General features: G+C 41.6%; 1 protein-coding gene across 5 annotated transcripts in view; it reads left to right on the top strand.

Annotated features, from left to right (window-relative positions):
• The window catches only part of KCNAB1 (potassium voltage-gated channel subfamily A regulatory beta subunit 1), a 406,409-nt gene that overhangs the window by 253,111 nt on the left and 129,177 nt on the right, over positions 1 to 24,121 (top strand). The gene's annotated exons all lie outside the window — the stretch shown is intronic.

The raw sequence follows: 24,121 nt of genomic DNA on the forward strand, positions 1-24,121 counted from the left end.
TCAGTTATTCATCTCTGCTGAGTAGCTGTCTTTGAAATTGGTTCTTCCTGGGTTTAATGTCTCTGCAAGATGTGGGAGGAGGAATTGCCAGCAGAGGACAGGGATTCCGGGCATAGCCTAACAAAATGGGGGGAACGGGGAAACTAAGTTAAAAATGATCCTAATAGAACAGGGTTTCAGAGCTGCCTCAGACATTGACCAGGCAAATCATAATTACCCCAGAGCTCCCTGAGAGGAAAGTAGCCCCCACAGCATTTACCTTTTTCAAAAAGTCATGTGACTTAGATGGGACGAGGGCAGAGAATGTGGCACCTGGGAGAAGAGAAAGAGCTCCTCAAAGAAAATCATGATTAACTAATATCTCAGCCTCTGTAGTCTGCAGGTGCTCGGTAACTTCTGGATCATTAAAAGACAAATCATTGTGATCTCCAGAAATAAAAACACTTTGTCAACAGGTGTTTTGTTATTAAGGGCTGCACCCGCTGCTCTCATAAGACATAAATCGACTAGTTTAGAGAAAAGAAGTGAAGCGCTCTTGGTATGAAACATGAATTCTCATTCAGGTCGCCCCGCATGCTCACCTCCCCAGGGAGGGCTGCCCATCGCCATCCATAGTCACCTCTCTCCCCAGCCACTCTCCCCGCCCCCCACCCCACTCACTGTGTCATCAGTTGAAATTCTATGGTATATTTATCTGGTGTGCATATGGTCAGTATGTGCAGCCAGAATTTTTTTGCCTTAGTCATTGCTGCATCCTCAGGGGTTAGAGCAGTGTCTGACAGGCACTCAACAAACAAGTATTTGATGAAAGAATGAATAAACCCCACCCTTCTCATAAATTTTTTTTTTTTTAAATTCTGGTTAGAATTTGTGTCCCATTGTAAAAAGGAGGTTCCAAACTGATTCAAGAGTCTATCATTTTAGAAAGACTCTCCTAATTCTGGGCCCATGCTTATCATTCATTTGCTCATTTTTGATCCTTGTACCATTTATTTCTAGCCTTACTGTACTAAAGACAAGTTGAAAAGGAACGTGGCACACTGGTGAAGAGATGACATGCCTGTGCGAATAGCCTGGCTCCAACAGCACTCAGTTGGTCCATTTACTTAACCTTCTAAGCCTCAGTTACTTCTTCTGTAAAATAACCATAATAATATTTTATACCTCACAGGACAGCTAAGTTAAATGAAATGCTGCATGTAAGGTGCATAAAACCAAACAATATTTAGTATATAACAAGCACTCAGTGAATATTAGTTTTTATTATTCGAGCACATGATATAGAGGTAGGGTTGGTAAGGGAGAAAGGACACAGATTTTGCTCTCATTCATTTTAACTGGATATTTTTAAAAAAATTAAACACTGTAGGGACTATTCAGGGAGTCATGTCTGGGTTGGAAGGACATGGAAAGGAGTTGGAGGATCACCCCCAAAGAGGGGCTCCAGAACACGCTTGCAGAAGGCAGCGTGTGGGAATCAGCGTTTAGACTCACAAGGAGGCTTTGAAGGCACTGGCATTCGGGATGGACGAGGCCACACTGACTTGTAGTAAGACATCACTCTGTGATCTCTCTGGAGCTTTCACCCTCAGGACATCCATTCCTCGGGGCAACCCCACACCCCACTCATCTCACTTACAGCCTCTCCGGATGCTGCCCTATCCACCGCCGGCTGCTCAAACCCCACCTGACTGCCAGCGCCCACTTCCGTGAACCCTTCTCTTGCTAATACAGTCCCCAGAAACCACACTACATGGCTCAGCCTTTTATTCCCTCCTGTTCTGCTTTGTGTAACAATTATTTCAAGTTGCTATTTCTATCTGTCAATGTATAGGGCAACCTTTGTCAGTGCAAGAGTCATTTTCCCCACGCTGGCATGGTGCCGCAGTGGACACACTCCATTCTCAACAAATGCTTATGGATGAAATAATAACAGCCAATATGTGCCAGAATGAGTGGTGAGCTCTTATTTCTTTCTTTAGTCTCTCTTTCGCAGAAGGGTTAAAGTCAGGATGCTCAAAATAAAATAGCTAGATCTAGTTAAGGAGTGTGTGATTAATCTATTCATCTGCACAAATTGGGACCTTGTCTTAAATAGCCAAGCTGAAAATGGTTGCCACAGCAGCTCCAAGAAGAACACGCTAAAGATAAAAGGCTTTTTCTTATCTTTGATACCTTTTCTTTGCCAGCTGAGACCAGCATCATGGTTTAGGGAGAAAACACAAGCCCAGGAAGCGGATGCCCTGGTCTGAGGCCCAACTCCACCCTCCATCTCTTCTCTACAGTGTCAGCTGACCTCTGTTAATTAGACACCCATGAAACAAGAACAATGCCTCCCCTGCCCACTTTAAATGAGAATAATGAATATGGTGGGTTCAAATGAGACAACGCTAGTTGTTTTACAGAGACAGGGTTTGGCTTATGTTGAGAGAAAAACACATGGAAATAAACACTCCATTTTTATTAGCTTCACCATCTCTCCTCGAATATTCTAGAATGGAGCTCAGCAGTACTGAGGACAATAGTATAAGACAAACATTGATTCTGTATCTTCTAAAAACGGGCCCATAGGAGTGAAGTCTATTTTCAAAGGTAGGGATCAGAAGTGGCAGGGGAAGTTGGGCAAAGATAGGAACAAAAAGCCTTGGAGGTCTTTCAGCCCGGGAGCTATCACACAGTGCTGGTTCTGGGCCCTGGAGAGGGGGAAGAAACCTCTCCTCAGCTGCCTTGTGCAAGGAGGCAGCTGCCTCCATAACCATTTGTCAGCTTCCTACCTTCACTGAGCTTGGTGAAGACAAGCCCCATGGGACTGAAAGAACAAAAAGAATGTTTGAGGCCAAATCACATAGAGGAGTTCAAAAGCTTGCCTGGTGTAGATGAAGTTACGGTGTCTTAGCACAGTGCCCCAAGCACAGTCACTGCACTAATCCTTGTAACTACCAATTAATTTCCAGCCTTTGCATATTTTTGTTTACCAGCTTTATTCTATTCTCTTCAAGTCCAAGAAAGAATGCAGTAGGAGTTCCTGCAATGAAACTTGTGTTTCATTGAAACTTGGAAATGACACAGGATATAAATGAATGTAATCATTACATGTCAATCATCTAGTGTTATTGAAAGCAGCTCACTGCAAACATGAAAATATTCTTAAATAACCAAAGACCGTCATTTGTGAGCTGTTTTAAATACAAGTTCTTGTTAGTATTGTGCCATCCTATTTCATATAACATTCAGATATGAAGTAGAACTTCCCTAAATCAATTTTCTTAAGCATTTTTGTTCAAAATGTTGAACTAATGGACTTGCACACTTTAATTCCAAGAGTGTTGTAATCGTTTTTTTCCAGATACAGATGTTTGCTGTACACAGTCCAATTTTCATGTATCAAGATAAATGTCTTGTTCTTCTCTGTGTACTTGTAACTTGCAGTCTCAAAATCAGGCGTTGTGATTTGTGAAGGCCGTCAGTTCCAACGTGCTGTTTTCAGAAGGAAGCTGGCGTTACAATTTTTACAGGGTTTCTTCCTCCTAAGAAAACAATGGATTCTGGATTTACAGTAAACATGCCCAACACAGAACATTTCATTTTAGGAAGCCTGCTGTCTTTGGGTTTAAATATGTGTTCTGAAAATGGTGTGCAAAACGTCTAAGTGAGCAGGCATGAAGGGACAGACTTGTAACTGTAAGGGGACTGATTCCTCAAATGCTCAGGAAAGGCTACCTGCCTGCTCTCTACTCCATGCCTTATGACCACAAGCAGAAAACACCCACTCATTCCTGCCCAAGTTTGGTGCTTCTAAAGGACAACCAAATGAAATTATTATTACTGCAAAGAAATTTAGAGACAATGTACCAGTGACTGGTAATAAGAAGGTTAAACAATACAGTGACCCCAGAAGGTTTTTGTAAAACCATGGGGCTGTGTAAACCTTGTTTTAGGTGACTTTGAAAGGGTGAAGAACATTCCCATTTGGACAGGGCTTGTTTGTTTTTCTTCTCTGAAGTCACCTCTAATCGTCCTAATGGGTTGACTGGGCCCCAGGTGATTTTTCATGCATAGCTAGCATTAATCTTGCTATTTGCAGGTAGGTTGAGCTAACTCAGATAAACCTGTTTCAACAGGTAGACAAAGCAAGTTCTAAAAAGAAAATAGAAGCCATGTTTTGTTTAAATTTTTAATACAAAAACAAACTATAAAATTAAAATGAAAAATATAAACATCAACCCATATTTAAAATGCATCTTTTCAACCAGAACGAGGCAAACATTTCTCACCAAGTTCTGCTCATATGTGACCTATTTACCAAAGAGCTCCATCATTACACATTGTTATCAATCATCCAGATAAATTGTTCAGTATTTCAACTTATTCCTCCCCACCTCCCAGCAATTACAGGACCAGAAGAACATTGTACAGGGTCTAAATCTTTCTGGCAAATACATATTTTAATAAAACACATTATTTCTACTGCCTCAAGTTTTCTGGGTTAGCCTTATCTGCCTGGGTATATATTTGACAGAAATATTCATTTTTCAACATTTTCAGTGACAATTATTCTAAAAATGGGGGTGGACAGCAGACACGTAATCACTCAAGAAGTTTATACAAGCATCACTGGGGCTGGGAAGCCCGAGGTTCATGAGGGTTCTATTTTAGTAGCTCTGACATTCACATAACCAGTTACTTCAGATTTGTTTCATATTAATTAGGACAGGCGATGTAATGACACAACCAGACACATATGGTAAGAATTATAAAACATTTGGGATGGCTGCTGGCGCCTGATCTGGTAGTATTTACTAGAATATATTGATGTGCACATGTAAAAATATTGGGCTGAGGCACCATTGTGCCTTGAGGCAAGAGAATTAATATACTCTGGCTACCAGAAACCACTTTGGGCAATCAGAAGCGAGGCATCCCTTTAGAAAGCATTCAGGAGCTGCGTGACATAGCAAAGTCAGGCCGAGTTGGGCACAATCCTCGCTTTTTAACACTCACTAGCTAAGAGACCTTGAATCAGTCACCAAATCTCTGTGTTCTCCAAAAAACAGGGGAGATACCAACTCTCAGCTGTTACTTATCAGGAGTAAATGAGGTTATAAATGTAAGGAACTTGTCCCGTGCTCTCTGTAGAGAGAACATTGCTATGAGTACCTGGGTACCTACTATGCAGTTCTGGACCTCTTTACTCTGCAGATGTCTGAACTGTCTATATGTTTAGTTTACACTGACTGAAAGAAAGATCTCAGGAACAGCTCACGTGGAAACTTGAGCTGCCTTTCTGAAGAAATGGAACTATGGAAGTTTTCAATGCCTTCCTTTTAATGCCGTGTAACAATGCACCCTGCCTCCTAGGAAACTATAATGGCTTGGCTCTTGACAGCCTGTGTGAAGATGTGTATGTTTCTTTCCCATTTCCTTTCATAGGACATTAAAAGCTCCTGTACTTTGGTGTATTAGGAATCTCACCCACACAAGAATAACAAGCTCAGCCCCAGGGACTCATCCTTTTACAGGGTGAGATGGAGGCTCTCTGCTCTTCATTTCCATCCTACTCATGCTATTTCCTACAGTGGTCCTGATCTTTCAGAACCTTTACCAAGCTCAGTGTGTGTGTGCCTGGGGAAAAGCAACTGAGTGCGTGTTTATGTACTTACGTATTTTCAGCTCCCTAATCAGAATGTAAGCTCTTTGAAAACAAGAACTTTAATGTATTGGGTTGTTCATATGATAGTAGATATTTCCAAAGTGCTTTCACTGTGTGCCTCGATCAGCAAAACCAGGCACCCCCATAAACAAATATGTACTTTAACTATATATACATTTACTACTATGCTCATATTATAGTAACCATAAAATACACAAAAAATAGAATTTTTTTCAAGAAGGATTAAAAAGTTAAATATGAGTACTTCAATATATTTTCTTCCCACACCACACAGGGTGGTCTCGTGGGGCACACAGATGGCATTTGGAGACAGCTGCCCCCAACCCTGAGAAATGAGTTGACCTGGTTCAGGACTGAGCAGCCGCTTTGGCCACCCAGAAGGAAGCTGCGTTTTCTCGGTTGCTTTTTTCTCCCCATCAGTCTCGTGCCTGTCAGGCTCTCAGTGCCTCCCTCCCCTATGCACATTGACTCTGCAGGTGTCTGGGGGAACATCTGGGTGACTAATTTCTTACTTAGCACACACTCATGCCTTCCATGATTATTTTCCCGATGTGAAAGGCGCACCAGCAGCCTGCACCTTCCTCTCTTGCTAATAATCACAAGAAACCCCCAAGATTGCTTGCTCCCAGGAGCCTGCAGTCCTCTTAGTGTTTCAGTCACATCACGTATGCCAGATGGAATGGCTGCCCAAGAAAATCATGGAAAAAGGTCTTTGCAGGAACAATCTGGCTTTTCATTCCACGGTGCAGATTGTGGTAAGGTAGAGAGGTGGGGGGATAAGCTGGGGTGTGCCTGACAGGAGCACCTGGGCCATCGTCTGGGTTTCCAGGGAGCCCACACAGTATCTCTCTCACCAAAAGTGTGTCGAGAACTCCTAAGACAGGGTGTCTCTTCAGAGAGCTTTCAGCCATCCTGTGAAGACAAAGTATGGACTGCAGACATGAAATTACAGTGCAGGCGGCTGGCACTGGCAGGGCATGGCAGTCATTGGATGAAGACCTGTGTGGCCTGCTCACATCCTGACAACACAGCCTGTGAAACCAGAACTGCCCGAAAGAGATGCCCAAATTGACTGGAGCTGGAAACCCATCCTGGACAGGGTACCGACACACCCTTCCAATGTGGCCAGAAGCTGTTCGTGATAGATAAAACCTGCCTTGAGAGGGCAGACCACAAAGTAAAATATAGGACGTGGCAGGCTTTATCACTAGAAGAATTTTCCACCACTAAAAGCAGAAAAAATACAAAGCACTTAATTGTAAAACAGTCTGCCCTCATCCACTTCAGAAACACTCTCAAATGACTTCGGACTTGCATCGGCCAGCGCAGTGGCCAGCGGTGTCTGTTACTCTGCACACGCATAGAAGCGACACGAAGCTCCCAGCTCACCTCCATCATTGGGGATCCTCTCCGTGGTGCCACAGTTCTAAACACCTGAGAGTAAAGATGAATCCACAACTAATTCTTCATGCAATTCCCAAATGTGAACTTTTCATTTGTTTTCAATGCCTCCTAGAGAGGAAAATAGTTATCAGTGATACAGAAAAAAGACTACAGAAATTTGATATTAATGCTAAAAAATGTTTAAATTTCCTGAGAATGTTTCCTGGGTTGGTCTCTCCAAACACACATGCAATGTTTTCAGAGCCTATAAAACTCTACCATCTGCAAAAGTAACAGCCACTGTGTCCCAGCTTCCTAGAGACCCCACTGTCGGTTGAAGGCAGCTGCTCTAGTTTAGACTCTGATACTTTCTTCTTTAGACTGAAATCTCTCCTAATTGATCTCTCTCCCTTTAGTCACGGCCTCCTCCAATCCATCCTCCACACTGTCGCCAGTGTCTATCTGAAATTCAAATTGGATGATATCTTTATCCTTGCTTTAGTACTCTGATAGCTCTGCATCACCCACAGGTTACATTTTAAATTAGACATGACATTCAAGCCCTTCTCACTCTAGTTTCAACCGATCTTTCTTATTCTGTTTCAAGACTTCCAGCTCTCCTCTGGCCCACTGTCTGTCTGTACAATGGATAATGTGATGCACATACAGTGTGCCTTCTTGTTTCGATACGGCTGTGTATTCAGTCTGTTCGAACTGGTTCTTCTGCTTGGGACACCATCTGTTTCACCGGGTGACCATCTTTTCTCACCTCAAGTCTTAGCTCACATCCTTCCTTCCAGGGAAGCCTCTTTCAAACACCGGCAAGAAGAGTCCCTCACCCCTGTCCCTGCTCTCATCCCACCTGCTGCTTAGCTCTGTGATGTACTCACCCTGTCATAGAATGATTTTTGTCTACTTATGCTCCCTGCATCCATACCCCAGAACTTGATGCAGTGATAACCAAGGGCTACTCTCTAAATACTCCATGACTGGGCAGAGAAGGAAATTTATTGACCTTTAAGGTTTCCTAATTAGGAAATCTCCTTCTTGGTGGCGGGGGGTGGGGGTGGAAGGGGGGTATCTAATTCTTGTTTGCAGGTGGCCCAATCCTCAGGTTATTTGACATGAGGGATCTCAACTCAGCCATCACTGTTCTGTAAACATCTTTACAGATAAATATCTATAGGACTTTTGGTAAATAAACAGAAAACCTCAAGCTGAAATAGAATACAAACAGAAACATAATTCAGAAAGTGTCCTTAAATGCTAACTCCTCTTCACTGCCACGTATATTGGCCACCTCTTAGATGTTAGTTCTGCTTTATGCGTATGTGTATGTGCAAATGACACAAGCCTGCGCGACCAGCTGCAAGCTGGATTTCACTTGCAGCTCTGCATCTAATGTTCTGTGATTGGACCAGCCCGTGACATTGAGAGTGTACTTAATGAATCACCGAAATGGGTCTTAATTGTCTTTTTTTTTCTTTCTATCTTTATAGAGAGGAAGTGAAATCCAATTTGAGGGTACCTTAACTAACAGATGCATCTTGGTATTGAAATGAGGATGCTGTGACCCATCAATGCCCAAGTTCAAGCACTTAAACCATGGAAAAGCCACCATCAGGGTCTGAGTCTAGATTTCCATTCTCTGTCTGACAATTAGAACCCACTTTCCCTTCAGCTCATGGTTCGCCACACCAAGGCTACAGCCACCCGATGGGATCTGCACTTTTTGTGGAATAGCAATAAAGGCATACAGCCAGATTTCCAAAGTACTTTCTCCAGAACGAGCCAAATTAAATTAAAAGATAATTCTAGAACATGTTCCTCTCTGCATTTGTGAAAGAATGACTACTTGGCAAGGCACCATTAAGAGAAAAGAGCAAAGTCTCCCCAGAGATTTTCAACTTTATTTTTTATACTAGTTAGAAAAGTCTTTGGAAAAGCAAATTGAGGTTTGACTTAAAAAAAGAAAAAGTCTTATGGTTAGGAACATGTTAAGAAACACAATCATCACAACATCTCGTAATCACCCGAGACCAATATTAAGTATTACCAGAATCTAGTATCTCTGAATATAGAAATAGCATATTTACACGATAGTTAAGGGGTGTATTTTTCTGTTCACTTGAAGAAAAACAGGTCCATTCCCAAACTTCACAAAAGCTCTCCTTGTAAACATATACTTTTGACCTACCAGCATTTTCATTGAAAATATTTATTTTAGAGAATTTTAATGTAATTAAACTGCCCAGAGTTAAATAAATAGGTTATCAATAATTGAATCTACATTCCCCCAACACTTGCTATTTTAATGATAAATCTAGAGTATATGTTTTTTCTTCCCTTGAGGAACAGATGAGGCAATGATATGTAATTACTTAAAATGTATTTTGCTCAACTGGTAAAAATTGAGACACTGGGGTTTCCTTATCTGAGTAAGATCAATAGAGAGTAGAATGGACTAGCTTTCCTCTGGCAGGAGCCGATGAAAAATGTCACAAAGGAAGGCTAAATCCTTGTAATATTTGAGACCAGTTTCTAATATTATACCACAGATAAAGAAATTGCTTACAAAGCTTCGGAGTTGATGAAGATGATTCCCTAAATTCCTTTATTGTTTTTTCCTCCCTGTTATAGTAACTACATCTATGAATATTATTTCAGGAAGGGTTGTTAATATTTCTGTAGGATTATACTAAAATAGTCTAGGGTTTTGTTGTCCTTTTTTATGATTCGAGGTTAGAATCTCCATTCAACAAACATTTGGCGAGCATTTACCCTGCCCCTGGCCCTGTGCTGAGCTCCAAGAATTAAGTTTAGATGGGATAATATTTACCCCTACTACTTAGATGTGTGGAAAAAAGACAATTCTTTGCTTCCTATAACTGACCTTATTTTTTCTCTGTATTCTCTGTTCCTGCTCATGTCAGGTGAGGGGGCACTTAAAATGTCCCATTCAAAGCTAATCTGTCTCTTCCGATTTAAAGGGTCAAACTCTCCATCAAGGATCTCCCTTCCCTCCTCTTTCCTTCTTCCCAAAATGGTGTCAGGGAGTGGGAAAAAGTGTAGGAAAGTTCCAGGCTGCGAGGGAAAAGCCACGTCACCATGCCCTGCTGCCCTGCTGGCCAAGCCATGCTAGTGTGAAGTTTCCATCCAGGGCTTGAAATTCTCCTGGGCATCCTGGGGCCCGAGGAGCAAGTACTTAGTGTGAGATTCCCACAAACCATTCTGGTTATTTCTGATCTATCTTTACTCTCTGCAGAGTTTAACCATAGTAGGCAGGTGGGGAGAAATCAAAAAGGAGTGGCCCAGACACTTACTTCCAACTTCTTTTTCTCTCTTCCTCTGTCCTGCAGAAGGGGGTCCTATTTTTCTTCCAGTGTGAGGTTCAAGAACCCATAGCTATTACCATGATTAGATTAGGGTGACACATAATTTATCATCCAAACTGGGACATTTTTGAAAGTAAGGGCGGGGGAGGGGTCCCACTCATAATTGTGCACCAAGCAACAGGTGTAATCAGAGCCCAAGCTGGGTTAACCAAGATGCGTAGTCCATAGTTAGGTGGGACCAAAATTCATGTATCCCACTTCCACATTTAAGATTATTTGCTCTATGTTATAATGGCTCTTCCTAAATAACAATGTAAGGTTGATTTAGCAAGAGATCTCCCAGTAAAAACTTTGTGTATACTGGAGTTCCTAAAGGAAAGATCACCTATGTGTATGTATAACCAAGAGTCTGGTAACTTAAGTAGCCACTGGCTGAACCCAGTAATGCAATCATCTCGGCAGCTTCTTTTGTGTTATATTGACAGAAAGAAAGGCATGAACAAAAGAGGGTAGTGGTATAAGTGGATTTTGGTCTATAATACATTTTCCAAACCTACCTGGTGGGCTGGTTGCTTTGTTGCTTCTTATGGTCATGGCTATGTTTTCTCTAGCATTTGTATTCATTCAGTGTTAACTCAGGGAATCAATATATCTACTCATGTCTGAATGTTTATAAAAGTCAAGGAATGAGTTAGTGTGAGTTAGAGTTCTAGTTCTGTGAAATTGTGGAGAGAATGCCCAACCCCTAAGCAGCATTTGTCTAGCTGAAAGAGTTATTTCTTGACTAAGTTGGGAGAGATTTTATTCATTTATCCATCCATTCATTCATTTATTCCATGCATTATTCCAGTCAAGAAAAACAAGGGTGGTGGCCAAATATGGAGCCAAAAGTGAGGTTAAATATGCACACTATAATGACATACACATGGATGTTCTATGGGTCACAAAATTGACTCTGAGCTTTCTAGAAATCAATCAGTAAAATCTCTTGTGGGTTATACAAGTCAGTGTTCATTAGATAATAGCTAATAATACAACAATAAATATAATAGTTAACATTTATTGAGTGCTTTCTGGATGTTGGGGACTGAGCAGGAATAATTTTTTAAGCTCTCAGCAACCCTATGTGATAAAAATCTCAGATATTCATTTTATAGATGTGGAAATCAAGGCTTAAAGAGAATAGGTAACATACCCACAGTCAGTTGGCCAGAGGACTGCCATGAGAGCATTTGCTCTATGCCACGTGTTTACATTTCTTCAAATGCTGGGAAAATTCACCCTTTCCTGGTTCTCAGATCTCTGATCTCTTTTGAGGGGTTTCATAGGGCAGGTTTCATTTGGGCTAGGATATACTAGGCCTGTGATAATACAGGGGATGTGTTCATTGCACCCAATACCTTTCCTTCATAATGCTCAACACAATGCAATAGTATAATTATTTGCTGTCTCCCCAACTAGACTTTAAGGACTAGTTGTTGAGAACATGACTCAACAACTGTGTCTGACTTTTCTACTGCCTTGTCAGCCTTTGCACACTGTAGTTGTTTAATAAATATGTTTTAAATAAATGAATGCAATAAAAAAATCTCACAGAACTATTTGTAAGACAATCTGCAGTTGTACAAGAGAACTTCAGTTCAGTCTGAACATCATATTTTATTTTCCCTTTAATCCTACTTCTCCTGCCTGCCCTCCCCCCCACATTATTTATTACTCTAATAATTTAAGTGAAATTATTTTCTAAATTCTTATCTTTACCTGACTTTGAGTGGAAGTCTCAAAAAACAAGGACCAAACAAAAACTTTCTTTTTCACAAATCATTTGTCTTTACTTCTGTTCAGAATATTTCATAGTCCTGTGTGTGTGTGTGTGTGTGTGTGTGCCACATAACTGGCTACACAAAACATTTCAACAGAGCTCTTAACATTGCGAATGATCTGATTTTACTACAAAGTCTGTCCATCAGTCCATGGAAGGCTATTGTTTCCCTTCAGAGCATACAAATGATGGATTGTCTGTTCCCTACTTGTTTCAGCTTATGCAGCAGCTTCTGAAACTATTAATCCAATAGTTATTATCATGGTAATAAGTAATATTTGTGAAGAACTCTAAAGCTCCATAAGCCCTTTCACATACTTTGTCTCTTTTGTAGATCCTCACAACTCTAACCTGTAAGCAGGTTAAGGAAAGCACTTTAATTACGCACATTTATAGATGAAGACACTGGGGCTTGGGGAGGGTAAGCGATGAGCCAGGGTCCTGGGGCATCCTGCAGCATCCTGGAGCTGGTGACAGTGGAGCCTAGCCTTAAAACCAGAGGTCCTGGGTGCTGATTCCAGTCTCTCATCACTACACTTCCCTGTCTCCAGTTTTGCTGAAAATCTTTTATTATTTATTTATTTTTTTACTGGTGGTGGGGGCAGAGGGATGGTCAGAAATCACTTTACACAAAGCAATTTGATAGCTTTGGTGCTCAGTGTGTCTGTTTTGGGAAATGAGAAAGGAAGGTATTGGCCATAAAGGTGGTCAACTTCAGATTCAGGAGCAAAGCTCGAGAAAGCTCACTCACAAACTTCAGTCAGGCCTGAAAGGTTCAGTTCCTGGTAATGAATGGTAAGTTGCCGTTGCTAGATGGTGATAGCCCACGCTAACTGACTCTTAACTTGCAAAAATAGCAAAAGAAATATGAAACCTGCTGTGGTTAGAGGCTCATTATATCTGGGAGGAACCTACCCAGTGAAGTTCCTCCTGAACCCAGCAGCCCGTCTGGGACCAGACCCTTTTATCAATTTGTCCAAACCTGCAGAAGTCACTATCCCATCTTTGGTTTGGCCTAGGCATGATGGAGCCTCCCCAAAACATGTCTTCTATCCCCCCCCCCCCACCTTCTAGCATGTACTCTTCCTGATGACCAGCTGCAGGGGCAAGCACACCCAGACTGCCAGCCTGGCCCTCTGTGCCTATCTGCACCTCTTGCTCATAAAGTTGTCTTTGCCCCCTCCCATCCCATTCCCTTTGTGAAGCTGACTTTAGCAACTAGAGGGAGCTCATTCTGTTTTCTTAGTATAGTAACTTTCTTTTTCTCATCATAAAAGCAATACACGCTAAGAACAAGAAAGTAAAAAAAAAAAACATAAATATGCAGAAACTAAAAATCAATCATTATCTTACCACCTAGAAGGACCACCACTATCTATATGTTTAGTGAATTTCCCTGGAAACTTTTCTCTATGCATTTTTAAAGATCAGGCTGCAATAATTTTTATATCCTTCTTTTTTTCATTTAACATGGTAATGCAAGCATTTTCTTGGGTTAATAAAATACTCTTTAATGTAATTTTAAATAGTTACATAATAATTCATCATATTGATAAAACATAATTTGATTTCCCGTTATTCGATAGTTTTCTTCCTTTCACCATTATGAATAATTACTGCAATTCATATTTTTGTGCATAAATCTAATTGCAGATCTCTGAGGTTTTCTCTTAGGTACACTATTAAAAGAATTACCAAGTTTTGACATGGAGCTCTTGATTCAATATATGAGAGAAAAGAGCAGTTCTTTGTAAACTCCTTAGTATCCTGGTGTGAGTGATGGAATAGTGTATAGCACGGAGTAGATTCACAATAAATGTTTGCTGTGTAAATGAAGGGCTTAATCCTATTAGGAGTATTTGCATTTTAAAGGAGGAAACTTGACAAAAAATGCATCTTAAATTGGTGGAAATTCAGACAGCAATATTTATAAAATTGAAGAAATCAGAATTGCAGTAAACACAGGACTATAGAGGAAAAGAGAGCTTCTAATAAGCATCATTCAATCAGCACTGTGAAAACCATAGCCCCCTATGGTCAAAGTAAGCACATCTCTATGGACCTTCCGAGCTCCTGGGTCAGTCAGTCAACATGAGCTTGGTGTCATGCTCGGGCCCGGGGAACAGATGAATGGGACACAGAGTCTATCTGAGAGAGACAGGTTAACCAGACAGTGCACCACGTGGCATGAGCAGTGCAGAGCTGAGAGAGGAGGAGCAGCAGTGAAGTAACTAGCTCTTCCTGCAGAAGCCTCCTTGGGGAAGGGGACTTTGGAACTGTGTCTTGAACAAAAATACATGAGAAAAGCATTCCAAGCAGATGCAAATGCCAAGAGACATCCTTCCTAATTCCAGAGAATCCTAGTGATGGAATGCTAATCTCCCCTTCCCTTCCCCACCCATCAGCACTTTGTCTTGTTGGTCATTTACACCTTAGTAAGAATCAGTTGCTCTGACTTTCCTCAGAGCAGAATTTGATAAAAGGAAAATAGAGCCCGAAAACTGGAGGCCTTCAAGACCTAAAGGGACAGGAAAGAATACCATTGAAAAGGAAAGGGGTACAGACCAGGGAAACGGGAAGTATAAGACAGGACCACTGAACTGTACGACTGGGAAAGGGAGGTTATGCACAAAGAATAGGATGCACCCCCAGAGTTGTGCAACAAGGCAACCCTAGGTCCCCAAATAGCGTAGGAAGGTGTGGCTTGGCCCCAAATGAAGGTCACATACCCTAATCCACAGAGCCTCAGTCCTCTTCTAAATGTTCTCCAGCAAGTGTTAATTCTCTCTCTGTTTTACAGCTCTGCTTTATTCGCTGTTAGCATATAGTCTATGGTAATGTTTGAACCACTTCTGTCTCCTCTGCCCTGGTTGAGAGGACTTAAGCTGGTTGCCAGCAGCCTCGGAAGCTCTGGTTCCTACCTCTCTCTCTAACCTCATCCAGCACTGCGCTCCCCTCACACCTCAGCTCCACCACACTCACCTCCTGTCTGCTCCTCAAGCTTGTTCCCACCTCAGGACCTTCTTATCTCTCTGCCTAGAACTCTCTTCCTCAAGATCTTTGCAAGGCTGGTTCCTTCCTTCCCAACCTCCAGGTCCCTGCTCAGATGTCATTTCCTCTGAGGGACTGTCCCCGACTACCTTACCTTTGCCATTAGCCTGCTTCTATGTTTTCACAGCGCCTATCATTCACTGCAGATATTTCTGTGTTTACTGATTTTGTATGGGGCTCCCCCGCTTGGATGTGAGCCTCTTGAGGTCAGGAACTAGGTCTGTTTTGTTCACTGCCATAGCTCTAGCACCTAGAGCATGCCTGCCGTACAGTAGGTACTCAACAAATACTTATTGCATGAGTGAATAATCCACCTCTGAAAAAGGATTTATTCAAGTTTATGTCCTTAGCTCCTTGCCCATAGCAGCCCCACTGTGTTCATTGGATTGAATTAAGCTGAAAATCACTGTTGATCCAGCTTCTCTTTGAGGCAAAGCTACGTCAGTTCTTTCAAGCTTTCCTTTCCCCTCCCCTTTCTAAGCCCTTCACCCCACCCTTTGCAAGTTGTGAACGCGATCTCTTCCTGCCACATTGCTCATCTCACCTCCAATCAGCAGAGCACAAAATGACTTTTTTTTTTCCTCTTTTCAAAAAGCACAAAAACAGGATGAAAGCAGTTCTGAAGAATTTTGAACCAGTGCGAGTTGTAAATTTCCTTCCGCCTTATTCTCTTACCCTGTTGTTTCTGGCTGAGGGCTGATGGGGATAGGCGGGAGATGTGCGGCAGTTCATCGCCTCCCACCACTGCCAGGCATCAGTCACAGAGGGACCGTGGAAAGCCACCGGGAGAGAGGACGGGGGCGGGGGTGGGGGTGGGGTGAAACAAACGGGGAGGCTCTGGGAGGGGTGTGGAGGACTAGCTCCAGCTGCAGAAACTTGCATTTTTCTCTCCTCTCTTGGCCTCCAAAAGCGGCCAGACCCAGACTGGGACACTGTCCCAGGTCTCAGGGCCCCTGTGTCTCTAGGCAAGAGCAGGTGGGCAGATCAGGCAGAATTCCGCGCCTGGCTCTGCCGCCTGCTGGATGTGTGGGACCTCTGCCTGGAGCCTAACCTCCCTCATCCTGTACGTCCTCCTGATAAGATGGCACAAGAGTGCCTATTCGGAAAGGTTGCATGCGGATGTGTATGCGAGTTATGTGTAAAAGCACCTAGAATGTGCAGGCACGCGGTAGGTGATCTGTAGACAGTTGCTATTATCAAAAAGCTGAGTTCAGGTATAGGCACAATAACTAAAGACTGTGTTTATGTTTATCCATTAAATGAAAAAGAATTCAAAACATATTATGATAGGCTCTACGTTTCCATTTTAAAAGTCAAAGACATTAGCTTATAGTTGCTAAACATCCTAGGGAATTTAAAGTAGATTCAAAGCTTTACTCAACTATCCAGTTCAGCATCATACTGTCCAAAAATTAAGTGTAATTGAAGTTTATACTAAAATAACCAGCTGCCACGGTGTAGACAGTACCGGCTCTCCATAATGATTTTCTTTCTCATCGTACGGTGATACTAGAGCGGGATATTGACTTCTTTGGAGCAACATCAAAGAATTCTTGGATCCCCAGCCACTCTGCCATCCCTACTGGGATCTATCCTAAGAAATCCTGTCATCTAAATCTTGCTTAGAACCAGTTAAGCCATTCGACTTGAATAAAGTACCAGTAGTGATTTTAACCAACTGGAATTAAATACTTTAATTTCCCTGAATGGATTAATTCACAAATGCATAAATCACGGTACTTCACAGTGTATTATGTAGTTGCCATGCAGTGATTAATTTCAAATGCCTAAACTTCTTTGTGTGAGTAAAAATTCACTGCACCCCCAGGAGAGGTAGCTTTGATTCCATTTTCAAGAGAATTTCAGTAAGATTTAATCTTAAAGTCCTAAAAAATATATTCCTCTGATGCCTTGCTGTTTCATAAGAAGGTGATCTCTCCCTTCCTCTTTTTCACGTGCTAAGCTTTCCTTTGGTATCCAAATAAAATCCGATTGGCACAGAGAGACCCCCGCATCTAGAATGGCAATTCTCACCACGGTTAGTGGGTATTCTCCCGGTCACCACAGGAAAGCACACTTCCCTGCAGTCCAGTTACACACCACATCACCACTCGTTGCCACAGGATGAGATGCAGTTTCCCCAGTTTTGAGACCTAACAAACTAAATATCAAGAAGAATGAAAGGCCCAAAATGGAGGTTGGAGAATGAAGATTAACTAAAACTGGAACTCCAGCCTGACCAGTCATTAGTCCTTTATCACAGGGCTCAGGTATAGTCATGGGCCAACGCGTTGGATCCCCACTAACACCAGTCCAGTTTCTTACGTATATTCCAGAGAGAAAGAGCATCATTAACCTCAAAGTCAGTTACTTGCTTTTGATGCATCTAAGTATCTACTGAATAAACATCTGCTGAATTAAAAAAACAAAGAAACAAACAAAAACCAATGTTCTGGCCATGTGAGATTGTTCACAGATAAAATTAAATTAAATAGTACAAGAATGTTGGCTTCTGAGGTCTCCAATTTTCTTCTACTTTTATTTAATTGCTGAGTCTAGTGTTCAAGGCTTTCCTCACTACATATTTTGTCAACCTCAGTTTCAAAATTGCTAACTGACAACTCTGTGAGAATCAAATATGCCAAGTAGAGTACAGTTTTTACATACAGTTCTTTTTGTCCTTAGCCTGACAATATCCACTCAAAAGACTGCTTTCCAAAATTATTTAAATCAGGTCCTTTGTTCCCCACCTCCTTCAGTGTGATATGTCATTCATCTGCAATACAGTTAGATTCATTTCTCATTGTCTGCATTTCATCTTGGGTTCCCCCGACATCCTGGTAGATTTTTCAAAATTTGCATAAAGTAAAATTTAGTTTTTGTGTTTTTATAGTTGTATGAGTTTTGATAAATGCATAAAGTCATGCCATGATGCTCCCATACAGAACAGTTCTAGAATCCTCAAAATTCCCTCAGGCTGCCTCTTTGTAGTCAACCTCTCCCTCTACCTCCAAACCTTGGTAACTACTCATCTGTTTTCTGTCCCTTTAGTTTTGTCTTTTCTGGAATGTCATATAAATGAAATCGTACAATATTGTAGTCTTTTGAGTTTAGTGTCTTTCATTTAGAAAAATGTATTTAAGATGCATTCATATTATTGTGTGAATCATGAATTAATAGTTCATTTCTTTTTATTGCTGAGTAATATTCCATTGTATGTATTGACCCTAATTTGTTTATCCATTCATTGGTTGACAGATGTCCAGATGGTTTCCAGTTTTGTAGTGACTATGAATAAAGCTGCTATAAATATTTGAGTACAGTTTTGTGTGAGCATAAGTTTTCAGGTCATTTGGGTAAATATCTAGGAGTGAAATTGCTGAGTCATATGGTATGAGTATGTTTCACTTTATAAGAAACTATCAAACTGTTTTCCAAAGTGGCTGAACTATTTTGCATTTCCATCAGCAATGTATGAGATTCCATTTGCTCTGCATCTTTGCCAGCACTTAGTACTGTGTGTTTGTATGTTTGTTTTCATCTTAGATAGCCTCGGAAGTAGATAGTGGAATCTCATTATGGTTTCAATTAATATTTTCCTAGTGTCTAATGATGTTGAACATCTTTTCATATGCTTATTTGCCACCAAATATCTTCTTTGTTGAGTACTTAGGCCATTTTTTAAACTGGGTTATTGAAGATATTTTCTTCCAGTATGTAGCTTATTTTTTCATTCGATTAACAGTACCTTTCACAAAACAAAAGTCTTAAAGTTTTATAATATCCAATTTTTAACTATTTTTATGGATTATCTTTTGGGTGCCATAGCTAAAAACTTTTTTCAAACCCAAAGTCACACAGATTTTTCTATTTTTTTTCCTAGAAGTTTTATGGTTTTATGTTCTACATTTAGGTCTATGATCCACTTTGAACTAATTTTATGTAAGATGTGAGGTTTGTGCCATTTTATTATTTTTTACAGTCGAACAATTTTTCCATTTGTTTCCTCACCGTTTGTTGAACAAAACTATCCTCTCTCCATTGAGTTGTTTTTGCACCTTTGTCAAATATCAATTTGTCATTGTATGGGGCTGTTTCCAAACTATCTGTTCTGTTCCACTTACTATTTTGTTTTGTTTATATGTGTTTCATTCCTTTTGACAGTACTGCATTGCCTTGATTTCTGCAGTTTTATATTAAATCTTGAAATCAGGTAGCATGAGTCCTTCAACTTTGTACTTCTTTTTCAAATTATTCTAAATATTCCAGTTTCTTTGTCTTGCCATATACATTTTAGAATTATCTTGTTACTATCAACAAAACATTAATTGCTAGGATTTGAACTGGGATTATATTAAATCCACAGATCAAATTGAGGGGAATTGATATTTTAACAATAGTGAGTCTTGCAATTCATGAAAATGGTATGTCTCTCTATTTAGTTGGGTCCTCTTTCATTTCTTTCCTCAGTGTTTTTTTTAGTTTTGAGTATAAAGATCCCGCACATATTTTGATAGATTTATAAATAAATATTTGATTTTGGGCTGCCTGTTATAAGTAGTATTGTTCTTTAAATTTCAAATTCCAGTCATTCAGTCATTGCTAGAAATATAATTGATGTTTATACACTGAGATTATATCCTGCTACCTTGCTAAATCACTTATTCTAGGAGGTTTTTGTAGATTCCTTGGGATTTTTCTATCTATAATCATGTTGCCTGCAATGAGAGTTTTATTTATTCCTTTTTAAACTGCATGCCTTTTATTTTTCTTGCCTTATTGCAGTATGATGTTGATAGGACAGCTGAATTCTAATAGTTGATCTAAACAAAAATGTTGAGATAAAGCAATATGTAATTGTGGAAGTTCACATCAGGGATATAAGAAAGGTTTCTCAGACTTCGTCATCTGATTATTTATTTAGTCAATGAAATATTTACTTGTACCTCCAAGGTACTAAGTGTTATGAGGAAGGCAAACATAAATCAAGTTGGATCCTACCATCAAGTACTTTGCAACTGAAAAATGGTAATAAGATTCAAATAGTTACTACCTACAAATATAAATGTGGCTAAAGCTGATCAAAGATAAAAAGAAAAAGAACAAGATTGTCTAGAGGCAGAACAGCAGGTAGCCACTAGTCATAGAACGTGGTCATGGCTATGAAGTCAGGATGGAGGTGAGGGATAGTGAAGAAGGGGGCTCTTTGGGATTTGCTGACTGACGGGTTGTGGAGGCCAAAGGAGAGAGAGGAGAAGACAGAATCTCCGGGGTTTGTGCTTCATTGCTTTTGGGGGTGGCGAGGACCCATAGATTGGCATTCTGAATTTGAGATATGCATTGAAGATTCAGATGAGGTGACCTGCAGGTGGTTTGAAGTGCCAGACTGACTGGAACTAAAGAGTAAAGTCAAAGCTGAACACAGAAGTAGACCTTGGTCATGATTCTCCTTTTTTGCCCCAGTCCCGGGCTCTGAGGCTGTAAATACTTGAGGACTGGGACTCGGTCCCTGCATTGGAACAGTGACCACAGTTAACTGGGGGGGGGGGGGGGGAGGGGGGGAGGGGTCGGGTGCACAGCGAATGAGTGAGGGTAGAAGGCATCCTGATTTAGAGGGTAGAAGGCATTCAGAAGATTTAGCCTCGTGTAAAATTAAAAGAAGGAGCCTTAACACCTAGATTAGTTGAAAGAAGAGTGAAAGGCCACAATGTTTACTGTGTTCCTTTACTCAAATAGGGATAAAACTCACTTTACAGAGGAAGTTCCCTGTATGAGGTGAGGTAAGATGCCCATAGCTACCAGCAACAGAGCTTGGGTTCAAACCCACGTTTGTCTAATAGCAGCTTGCACCTAAAGAGCCTTTACCGTGTGCCAGGCACTACCGTAAATGCTTCAACCCTCTCATTGAATGCTCACAACACTCTATGAGGTGGCTTCTATTACTATCCCCACGTAACAAATGGGCACAGAGGGGTTCTGTACGTTTCCCAGGGTCTCACTGACAGTAAGTGACAGAGGCACTTCTGCACTTGACTGCACTCGACGCCCAGTGTCTTCTGGTAAGCCACACAGAGCGGTCCTCACCAAGAAGAGGCACCAGTGAGTAGCAATGCTGACTTCAACCACAGCGGAGCGATGGCATTAGAGCACCCACCGTGAGTGTCACTGAACACCTGCCATGTGCCCAGCACTGTGCTAGGTGCTGGGAATATGCAGATGCATTAGACACAGTCCCTGCCCTCTCCGATGTCAGTCTGGAAGGAAAACAGCCTCGTACACAATTAGTATAATATGCGCTGTGATGCATGGCATTCTGACAGCAGATGTAAAGGACATGGGCACCCAGAGAAAACGGACATTAATTTTCTGTTTTCCTGTCAAGGCAAGTGAATGGCAAGCTCATGCATATGGTTGAAAGCGTTTATTTTTGATTAAGTGCATGTTTAAATACCACCCTCCCCCTCGGTCAGGCTCATCTTCAGTCTCTGTCATGGTGCTGACTTCGCTTTCTAGAAAGAAAGCAGGAGATTCACCCACAGTAAATGGAACTGGAAAGATATGGAGCATGAAACTCCTTTCTCAGATGTATTTCTGTTTTATTTTGCCTTTGAAAGCTGCATGTCTCATTACAGTAGAAACTAATCATGGGTCTCATTACAAAGTGAGTGCTGGAGAAGGCATCACCTTCATCTGTGGGATTTTAGGTTTAAAAACAGATCATCACCACTAGGTGAAGAAAACTTTGAAATTTTTAGATTCTCTCTTAGCTTTGAAAATGGCGAGTAGGTGTATGATATTTGCTTAGGAAAGTGTGATCCTAGCCAAATTCGGAGGTGGGCAAAGTGTGTTCTCCTTTGGGGGCTCTCTTCCTTCATCCTCCCACCACCCCACATTTCCCCCCTATATATTAGCAGAAAAAAACCTTTTTCCTACTGTACTCTCAACATTCAACATAGAACACTCTATGTCAGATGTGGGTTCCCCCACCCCACACCTTCCGATTTCTCAACACCAGCTGGGTATCCTGCAATTCAATTCAATTGCGACACTACTCAGAGTCAGTGAGGCCCTCTACAGCTTACGGACTCAGTCCCACAAGACTGATCTCCACTCCAGATGTCAATCACATCTGTAGGTTCCCAGGTTACCCACAACATCAGTCTGACTTGGCTACAGATCGAAGTTTCCCAAGATCCCCTTCCTGGCTTCAATCATTTACTAGAGCAGCTCATGGAACTCAGGAAAGTGCTTTACTTACTATTACCTGTTTGTTATAAAAGGATACAACTCAGAAACAGCTGGACAGAAGAGAGGCATAGGGCAAGGTATGGGGAAAGGGGTGCAGAGCTTCCATGCCCTCTCCAAGTGTGCCACCCTCCATGTGTTTGGCAATTCAGAAGCTCTCCAAACCCTGTCCTTTGGGGTTTTTGTGAAGGCTTCATTACATAGGCAAAGTTGATTAAGTCATTGCCCAGTAATGATTCAACCTGCAGCCTTTCTCCCCTCCCAGGAAGTGGGGGTGGAGGTGGGATGGGGCTGAAAATCCCAACCCTCTAATCACAGGGTTGGTTTCCCGGGCAACCAGCCCCCATCCCGAGTCTGCCCAGGAGCCCCCAGCCACACAAAAAGACACTGATTGCCTCAGAGTGCCAGGAAAGGAGGGGTGGGAGAAGAGACCAAATGTGTATTTCTTATCACACCACACCTCTCTCTCCTGCCACCTCTCTCAGACGCTTAGTGCTGTATCGCTTGATGGCTCCTTCAAATCCCTCCAGACTGATGTAAGAAAAAGGTCTGAAACTCTTTCACAATAAAGCATAACTGAATAGTATAGTTTAAAGCCAGGCCTCTCAAAGTGGGGCAGCAGAGTGCGTCCAGGGTACCCGGTAAAGCCTGGGACCAACATGGCACATCTCTGAGACAACAAATTTGCTTTAAGCTGTAGGGGAAAAAAACCATTCTTTTATATTAAAACAAACATAAATATAATATGAAGTGGAATATGAAATGGTAAATGAATGAAACATGTGAATGTGAATCGTTACAGAAGCAGGACAGTGCAGGAGGCAAGGCACATCTTGCTAAGCCCTCAGAGCCCTGGGGTGGTAGATCCTCTCCTCTGTCCTCTGCCCGTAGCAGACAAGCACAGGTATGCCCCCTTCTGCAGGCAGGTGGGCGAGACCCTTGAGGAGCCCTGGAATGGGAGATCTTGGAGTCAAGGGATTTACATCCAAACAGAGACAACAGAAGCAGCGGGCCTGAGGTTGGAAGTAAATCCACCAAGGGCCTAAGAAATATTCTTTAATTTACCAAAATTAAGCAAATAAGAAGGGATACTAAACACTGACCTATCAACTACATTGTGCACGGTTTTGTTTTGTTTTTTGTCATTTTTGTGACCGGCCGCACCGCCCTCAGCCAGTGAGCGCACCGGCCATCCGAACCCGTGGTGGGAGCACTGCTGTGCTCCCAGGGCTGCACTCTCCCAAGTGCGCCACGGGGCCGGCCCTACATTGTGCACGTTTTAAATAGCAGTAGTGGGATATTGCACGTTTAATTTTGCTTTCAAAAACTTTTCAGGATTGTGTTTCCCCCCAGTTTAAAAAAGATGCTTTTAAACTTATGTTGCTTTGTGGCAGATGGAGGTACCAAGGGGCATGTTTTTAAACATCTTTTATCTTTGATCAGCATCTGAAATTCCTGATGCATGAATCCCTCTGGCACTGTGGTGAGGCCTACAGACTCCTTCTCAAAAAGAGCTTCTAAATACATAACGTAAAATACACAGGATTTCAATTAAATTGAAATATAGTTCAAAATATTTAAAAACCAAATTTGTGACCTACTGATGCGCGCACT

The sequence above is a fragment of the Cynocephalus volans genome, chromosome 1 (genome assembly GCF_027409185.1).
Source record: "Cynocephalus volans isolate mCynVol1 chromosome 1, mCynVol1.pri, whole genome shotgun sequence".
Taxonomy (NCBI): domain Eukaryota; kingdom Metazoa; phylum Chordata; class Mammalia; order Dermoptera; family Cynocephalidae; genus Cynocephalus; species Cynocephalus volans.